The sequence below is a fragment of the Neomonachus schauinslandi genome, chromosome 13, assembly GCF_002201575.2.
Source record: "Neomonachus schauinslandi chromosome 13, ASM220157v2, whole genome shotgun sequence".
Taxonomy (NCBI): domain Eukaryota; kingdom Metazoa; phylum Chordata; class Mammalia; order Carnivora; family Phocidae; genus Neomonachus; species Neomonachus schauinslandi.
The window spans coordinates 64912513-64922383 of NC_058415.1; the positions used below are offsets into that span (position 1 = coordinate 64912513).

Here is a 9871-nt window from a genome sequence, read left to right on the forward strand (position 1 = left end):
TGGTACTACAAATATTAATTTAAAATGGTGAACTTATTTGCATGGAAAAATTTAATAGATTTTCCATTCTGGCTGTAATTAATTCATGTAACTATGCAGAGTAGAGATGGTCACATCATCTACCCCATAAATATCTTGTATATTCTACAGAAAGTAGAAGTAACAGAGATATTAATAAATCTAGATTTTATTACTAGACAATTGTCAGAATTTATGTTCCACTAATGAAAGGGGATTGACTCATATTTTCAGCCATTCTTCAATTGCATATATAATTACATTTCCTAAAAAAAAAAAAAATGCATGAGTTCCCTTTATCCACCCAAGTACTAATTAAACTTTATTTATGCTTTTTGGTAGGATATATGTCACATGGAGAAAAACAGAATTATTTAGATTCTAATTGTTATTCTATATTTTAATATTTCTATTTCTCAGATTATTATACCATACAATAAGTATTAAATTATCAAAAGACTGCATTCAGTAATAAAACAAAATATTTTTTCTCTATTTATTCAATGTTGAACTTAATGTGAATCATTAAAAAGTATTATTATGTATGAAAACAAAATTTCACATTCTGGAGGTGTGAATAAATGTCATAATCTAGTTATTTGAAAAGCCCATTTATTTGTGCGTTATTAATTGAGTGGTAGTAAAAATTTAGGAAATCTGTTTTTATATCTATGATCCTAATTCCATATCAGAAACAAATAATAATAATAAAATAAAGTTTAAAAATTAAAAAACTATTAGATATATTTAAAATATAAATCACTACTTGTGCATGTATTCAATTTTATTTCTAGGAGGTATCAAGTACGATTAATGAAAAAGGCAAATAGCAATCACTGAAAAGAGACAGAAAAGTTAGAAGTCATCTACTAAGTGAGAAGTCATAGATCACATTACTGTACAACCAGGAAAATTCTGTAAAAGCAATGGCAAAATCCAAAAAATATTTCAATATTATAATCATATTTCAAATCACTAATCAAATGGTTAATCTAAAAAATCTTTCTAAATTGAAATAACAGCAATAGCAAAATCAACTAATATTTATTGGCCACTATTTGCTAAACACTTTCCTTGCATCGTCATTTAATCTTCATAAAAATCCAAATATGTCATCTCTGTTTAACTAAAGCATAGAGAGGTTAAGTAACAGGAGTAAATTTTCACACTTAATGGTAAAACCAAGATTTCAATCTGAATTCAATCTGAATTTAAATCTCACTGGACACGAGGATTTAGACCATGATTTTGTGGCTTAATTGTTCTGAGATTTGGGGGAATTTTCTTTAACACCTCAGCCTCAGTTTCTTCATAGCATCATTTCTGTTATCTGCAAAAATGTATAGTTATGTTAAAATTACATCATATGTGTAAAGTTCCCACTATATAATTTCTTAAGAAAGGCAATTGTTCAATGCATAATTGCTTGGCTCCATTAGTCTCAAAGGAATCTGTCCTGCCACTACTCTTCCCACTCCCTATATCCTTTAGTGTGTCTCTTCATAAATATTGCACTCTAATTAGTAAGTTACATGAAGTGTATTTGCAGGAATATACTACAGAGAACAAAAATATGGAAACTGAAAACTTGCATTTGAATCCTAGCTCATCCATTATGTAATCATGAAGGAGGGACAAGAAAAAGAATATAAAACACTGAACCCAAAGCAGAATGGAAAAATACCATCTCACATCCAAATAGCACTGATTCTAAAAAGCATGATAAAAAAATGAATTATGACTGAAGAAAAGGTAAAGGTAAAGATTCATCTATTTATCTCTCTACAGTATTATTAAGGAGTCAGCTCTAACAGGATATTTTCCAGAATATCTCATGTTTTCCCATTATCTTTATATGTCATCAAGAAGTACTTCTATAATTACTATTTTTTTTTTACATTTCAATTAATCAGTTTACATTGCCTTAAATTCTACTAAGAATTGAATAGAATAAGGGAAAACTTATGTATCTAGTGTCATATAAATCATATAATGGTGAGTATAGATATAAAGGCCACTAGAAAACTGTTTCATGTATGATTTCTGAAAGTAGTGAATATTAATAACAGGCTAAATTGTTTTTGCATTTTTTTACTTTAACACATATATTTTTTAAAGATTTATTTATTTTAGAGAGAGAGCACACCCGTACACGCAAACAAGGGGAAGGGCAGAGGGAGAGGGGAGAGAATCCCAAGCAGACTTTCCACTGAGCCCAGAGCCCCACCTGAGGCTCAATCCAAGGACCCTGAGATTATGACCTGAACTAAAATCAAGAGTCCGCCACTCAACTGAGCCACCCAGGTGCCTCAGCATTGATACTTTTCAAAACAGTCACACTCATATCCATAAAAGGAGATTTCAATGAATGATAGTTGGAGGTCAAATGACATATACTTATAAATCCACATAAATTCATGCTGATACATTTTGAAATACCCTAGTCTAAATTAGACGGACTTTAGGCTGGTTAACTAGTCATCAGGAGAGTGGAGTTTAAGTCTAAAGTTAATCTAGACAAGTAATTTGAATATTATTGGACTTCGGTTTTCTTTTTTTTTCCTTTTTCTTTAAGATTTTATTTATTTGAGAGAGTGAGAGAGAGAGAGAGCGCACGAGCAAGCATGAGCAGGGGGGAGGGGCAGAGGGAGAAGCAGACTCCCTGCTGAGCAGAGAGCCCAATGCGGGGCTCCATCCCAGGACCCAGGGATCACAACCTGAGGTGAAGGCAGACGCTTAACCAACTGAGCCACCCAGGCGCTTCTGGGCTTCAGGTTTTCTTAGTAGTATAAAGGCACTGAAAGAAATTTTAATGTCCCAATAAATTAAATTGTATGGTTTTAAAACTCATTAATAAACTGAAAACAAATATTTTTAATAAATGGCAAGTCATATAGACCAAAGTCAATCCTGCACTGTATGTGCTATTTTAATCCATAGTAATATAAAATATTACATGCCAGAGATATAAACAAAGAAAGAAAAGTGCTTGTAATTCTTCATAATATCCATGTCAAACACTGGGAATTATAAAACAATAAGAAACACATTATTTCTGAAAAAGAAATGTTTCAAATACCAGATACTCAGATACTCTGCTGCTCTGACATTTTAGAAAACTGATACCCAAGATTTTATTTTTAAATGCCAGCATGCTATGTGAACCAGTTACATGCATTCAAAAAAAAAAAATGGAATTTAGCTTATCTTAAAGCAGAGCATAATGAAATAATTGCAAGTTAAAATTAAATTAAGAGGAGCCTATGATTGTCTCATTTTACTACAAATATAGGGAAATATATTTTTCATCCATAATAATTTTATTACTTTAAAATATTTTCTAATCAGATGGTTTTACTCTTATTCAAATACATGTTTTTTAATGCATTTTGTCTTCTCACTGTGAAGGCTATACATTTGAGGGCAAGAGAAAAAGTCAGAAGTCAGGTGTTACATTATAGAAAAATAACTAATAAACTAAATTTCCTGTAGTAAATTCAACTATTTACAATGAGAAATATTAACAATTCTAAGAAATTTTAATGATAGTCACTAAAATCTCAATCTAAAAAATTGTATGTTTGATTTGAAAAATAAACTGTAGATTTCAATATTATGCTTCTAAAGTTTATGAAATTAAGATAAAATTTATGATGTATTTAACACACAGGAGTCATTATACACAGAAATACTTACTAAATAATTACTACATTGAACTTTTATTGTAAAAGGATATGAAACTAGTATTTTGTTCCACTTTTATGCAATGTAACTTTCATTAAAACTGATGGCATATGCAATGAAAAACATGCAAAATTTAGATGAATCTATGTAAATACAGAGTATGTATGTATATGTTTGTGTATGTACATGTGAATGCATGTGTACATATATGTGTTCTATTTTAGAAATGCTACATTAGAATTTTAGGTTGCTTCCTTGGAATTCTTTATTCTAGACATATATAAGCTTCTCTAAAAAATTAAAAGCATATTTAAATCGACTTCTGAGTGTGGGGGTAAACCCTGGCAGTAAGCTAGTAAGCTCTTACAGAGTAGATAAACTCATCACTCCAATATAAGATAGAATTACTCAGAATAAATTGTGTTTAAGCACTGTCCATAACTTCTTTAGAAAACCATGATGTGACAAGTTTAACCTCATTCATTTCTGCAGTCTAGTTACTTTTCTCAGGATACGTGTGTTGAAATAATTCAAGACAAGTTGACAAACTAGGAAGTCTAACAAACTTTAAAAATACTTGATGTAAAATTCTCTCTCTCCCTCTGTGTGTGTGTGTGTTTCTAGCTCTCTCTCCAACCCCCATTGTTCTTTCTATATTTATAATAGTTGTTATGGAATTATGGATTGGTAAAGACAGGGCAATGTCTTTGGGTAGTTTGCTATACTTAGCAAATTAGAACCTTGAACTCCAAAAGAATGAGGGTGACATATCTGAATCCCAGGAGCACATTCTGGTTTTCCCTACAATTATCAAATATAGTTTGATGTAAACAAATAATCCAAAACTCATGAAAAATAGACACATTATATACCTCCATATTATTTCATATAAATGTTATGTTTCACACTAAACAATAAGCAGCCTATTATAAGTATTTTCCATATCAATAAAAACATATCATAAAATTTTATGAATAAAAATTAAAAATAATTATACAATAACAGATTTTAAAAACTGTAGATTAATACCAAAAGATCGTTGGTATTGACATTTTGAAATAAATCAAAAGAATCAGTAATGGAGAAATAAAAGTTTGAAATGAAAGGACAGTCACTACCAATAACATATGTTTCAGTTCACCAGGGAAATATGATTCTACTCTTTTATGCAACTAATAAAAGTATCTTAAAAATATAAAGCAAAAATTGACTGAATTAAAAGGAGACAGATCCAACATCCTATTGGGAAAATTTAATTCATCTCTCTCTGGAAATGACAGACAATAAATATCAGTAAGAATTTTGAAAATTCAATATAATGAACACCTAAATATACTAGATAAATATATAACTTTATACCTAATAACTAAGAAAATATATGCCTTTTTCTCCAGTTTGCAAGGTCCACTTATGAAAACTGATCTCATTCAAAGCTCTAAAGCAAGACTCAAAAAATGAAAAAAAAAAAAATCTGGTCACAAATTAAGTTAAAAATCAAGAGTACATATAATTTAGGAAGATTCTAATTGTTTGGAAATTAATAACTGTACTTATATAAATCAAGGAATAAAATTTTTATTTTTATTTTTTTAAAAGATTTTATTTATTTGAGAGAGAGAGAGAGAGAGTGAGCACGAGAGGGGGTAGCGGGAGAGGGAGAAGCAGACTCCCCGCTGAGCAGGGAGCCTGATGCGGGACTGGATCCCGGGACTCCAGGATCATGACCTGAGCTGAAGGCAGTTGCCCAACCAACTAAGCCACCCAGGCGCCCAACATATTTTTAATAAAAGCAGAAAGAAAAAGTAATGACAAAACTGTATAATAAAACTTGAAGTAGAGGGGCGCCTGGGTGGCCCAGTCAGTTAAGCATCTGACTTTGGCTCAGGTCATGATCTCAGGGTCCTGGGATGGAGCCCAGTGTTGGGCTCTGCTATTGGCAGGGATTCTGCTTCTCCCTCTCCCTCTGCACCGCCCCCACTCCCCACCACCCCGCCCCCCTTGCTCATGCTCTTTCTTTCTCAAATAAATAAATAAAACCTTTTAAAAAATTGCAGTAGAGACTTTTTTTAAAAAAGATTTGAGACTTTCTGCAATGCAACTTAACAAATTAGAAAAACTGAAACATACTGTAATTAAATATCAAAGAATAAAAAGAAATTACAAATACATTTAAAAATATAGATTCAACTTATCAACAAAAGTGAGCTTCTTAAAAATATAAGATTCATAAGGCTTTAAGATTTACAAACTAGGGCGCCTGGGTGGCTCAGTTGGTTAAGCGACTGCCTTCGGCTCGGGTCATGATCCTGGAGTCCCGGGATCGAGTCCCGCATCGGGCTCCCTGCTCAGCGGGGGGTCTGCTTCTCCCTCTGACCCTCCCCCCTCTCATGTGCTCTCTCTCTAATAAATAAATAAAATCTTTAAAAAAAAAAAAAAAAAAAAAAAAAGATTTACAAACTAACATTGATGAAGAAAGAGAGAAGGCAAAAAACAGACCATATTAGGAAAGTAAAACATGTATGAAAACAATGGACACCAGTATTTTAAAACTGTGAAATCTTTATCCCAATAAATTTGAAAACTTTTACTTCTCAAGAAGATAAAATATTTGTCAAAGCTGACTCAAAACAAAAAAACCTTAATATTACTCTAATCATGACAAAACCTGATATGATTTTTAAAAATCATCCTACAAAAAAAGGGCAGGTCCAAGTAGTATTACCTACTAACATTCAAGGAACAAATAAATTTACCACAATTATTATAACGTCCAGAAAGAGAACATATCTATATTACTTTACCAAAATCCTAAACTTGGTACCAACTCTAATAAAGACAATATTATAAATAGAATTATAAGCAAATCTCACATTAAACATAGATGCAAATATCTTAAATATCCTAAGCCTAATTAAGAACAAATTAAGGTGATAATACACCTTGAATAATTTAAACTTTAAACTTTCCACAGGAATTTATTTTTTAGTATTTTTTAGTATTACAAAAAAATTAATATAAACTAACTTGTGTATGAGAAAATCAAGTAATCATCCCAATCATCCCAAAAGTTACAAAAATGGGGATTAAGGAATCACAATCTGTTTATTATTGTCAAAAAAAATCTTACCAAGAAAAGCAGAAAATAAAATGTTCTTAACCTGACAATCCTTAACTATTGTAAAACTTGAAACAAATACAAAACATGAAATATTTAAAGTATTTATTTTATGACCAGAAACAAGTAAAAGGCATCCATTCTTACTGATGTTATTTCATATTCCTCTGGAGATAATGTCTAGTGCAATAAATCAAGTAAAGAAAATAGATAAGGAGATAGGAAAAAATAAGTCAGATCCTTTATTTTTATAGATGATATAGAAAAAAGAATCTTCAAGTAGACTGTAAAAATTGTAGATTATACAAAATTATTAAAATTAACAATAGAACTTTTTTTTAAAGATTTTATTTATTTATTTATTTGACAGAGAGAAAGACAGCGAGAGGGAACACAAGCAGGGGGAGCGGGAGAGGGAGTAGCAGGCTTCCTGCTGAGCAAAGAGACCAATGCGGGTGCTTGATCCCAGGACCCTGGGATCACGACCCAAGCCGAAGGCAGACACTTAACGACTGAGCCACCCAGGCGCCCTGACAATGGAACATTTGTATACAAATTAATATTTGAAATTTTACTACACTTTCATATTAAAACTACAAGCATTTCTAATAACTAATTAAAATATATCACTTAACCTAGCACCAAAAATTCTAATGTACCTAAGGAGTAAAATCTAAGAAAATGTGGGCAAAATTTCTACAGGAAAAAAAAGCATGTATAATATTTATATATAATTTATACATTTTATGTATAATTTGTATTTAGTATACATAAAACTCACTGATATGTATTGAAAGAGATATTAATAAATCAAGAGATATCACATACTCATAAATTAGAAACAGTACCACAAGATCCCACATTTATCAAAAATGATATATAAAATCAATTTAATTCTAATCAAAATCCCAATAGGATTTGGTGGAAATTAATAAACATATTATAAATTTTAAGTGGTAAAAGGCCAAGAATAGTCAAGGAATTCCCAAAGAGCAAGATTTACCTGCCAGATAACTATCAAGTATTATTTCTAAAGATGCCATAATTATCACAGTGTCCTATGACAGGGCTTTAAACTAATCAATGATATTTCCAATACATATGACTGCACAATTTAGGACTGAGATTATATATAGGATTCCTATAAACTTACAAAAAACCAAAGTATCCAGAAGATAAATGGACATACATAGAGGCAATTTACAGAAAAGGAAATATGAAAGCCCAAAAATTATAGTATATCATGTATTTAGATGTCAAACACATATAACTTAAAATACAGTTTTCAGGAATTCACACATATTGATGTCATTCTAAACACAGACAAAAGATAAAACAAAATTGAGGCTAGCAGTCCTTTAGAAGAGAAAAGAGGGAAAAAAACATAGGAGAGAGAAGAGGGGATTGGTTTTTGTCACGGAAAGTCCACTGGGGACTCTATGAAGACCGGAAAATTTTATATTGAAGCTGATTTGTGGGCTCAGAGATATTTTTTTCTTTTTCCTTATGTGTCACATACATGTTTCATATATGTTTTAATGATATATTTCATATAAAACTGCACAATTTAAGGAACACCATGGTAAATTATATATTAAAAAAGTTAAAAAGATGAAAATGCGATATAAAAAGTTTCCAGAGAGAGCTTGCTTCAGCAGCACATAACACTAAAACTGGAACGACCCAGAGATTAGCATGGCCCCTGCACAAGGATGACAAAAAATGTTTCCAGAGAGAATAAACATCTTCACTCATAGCAAACACAATAGTATCACAAGATTATCTAAGAAGGAATAAAAATCTGACTGACATCAGACTTACCTGGCAGAATTCTCTAGAGGTCAATAAATCAGTATTAACCAAAATAGTCAGAACCTAGATTCATACTCAACCACAGTAGTATATACTACTAAGAGCTAAATAAAAACATTTTCAGAAATGTAAGCACTCAAAGTCTACTACCCAATGACCTTCTAAGGGTGAATTACTATTAAATGTATTCTTGCACACTAATAAATTCATCAATGAAGAATCATGAAATACAATAATGATGAGAAAGAAAGCTGGCAAAATGTATAGTTAATTCTAATAATTATTAACGAAAAACAAAACCCAACAAAACAAAATTGAGCCTTTCTCTGATTTTTTGTTCTGAATGGCAATAAGTTTGATTCAAGAAAGAGTTAGGTGATCCCATTTTAGTCTATGACACAAGATGTATTTTTCACTTCAGGTTCTACCAGAGTCTTTCACTGGTGATATAGGAATATTGTTCAAATTAAACACACACATCTCTATGTAGATACCAACTGTGTGTGTGTGTCTGTGTGCATACACTGTACATCCAACAAATCCTAAAGAGAAGAGAGCATAAGTTGAACACACTGTATACTTTACACAAAGGTGCTCCGGTTAAGCTTCAGTTAAGTATAAGCAATATTTTTAATATTTGGTATCTAAATGCCACATGGGAAGATGAGGGGCTCTGTTGATCAAATTCTATACCATCATTTTAATCATCCTCTCTCCTGCTTGGCTTTAGTATACAAAGGTAGATTATTAACATAGTTTTGACTGTTGTGCTCACACATAAGATCACAACTGCAGTTAAAAAGAATAAGAATCATTGTGGGAATCAAAATGTGCACATCTGGAACCTCAGAGGGCAAAGATCTATTTATGGGTAGAGGTACATAGATTACTATCCTGAGATGAAGAAATTTTCTCCTCGAGGAATTAGAATAAAGAACTTTATTTTTTTCAGAAATTTCGAAGTATTATTTTGAGAATTCAGGCCTTTTCTAGGGCCAAGTAAGATGTATCTCACATCAAACTTATCTCACATTTGGCTTTCAGCATTAAGGGGAAGATAAAGTCTAGCAAGTCCATTGTGTGAGATTTCCTTTGAAGTATTAGGTATCGATAAATGGAAACCTGAATTATATTTCTAGATGGTTTTTCTTTAATTCTTTCCCTCATGAAATGCTAGGGGTCTGTTATTTAAGACTGCAACATGAAAATAAGAGCCGAAAATATATTCTGGTTGTTTTTGGA

At 31.4% G+C, this 9871-nt stretch overlaps 1 non-coding gene across 1 annotated transcript; it reads left to right on the top strand.

The window, feature by feature from the left end:
* The first annotated feature begins 8463 nt into the window (after window positions 1-8463).
* On the top strand, window positions 8464-8566 carry LOC123326552. Its single transcript, XR_006541172.1, has one exon. It is a non-coding gene; the product is annotated as a U6 spliceosomal RNA (small nuclear RNA).
* The last annotated feature ends 1305 nt before the right edge of the window (window positions 8567-9871 follow it).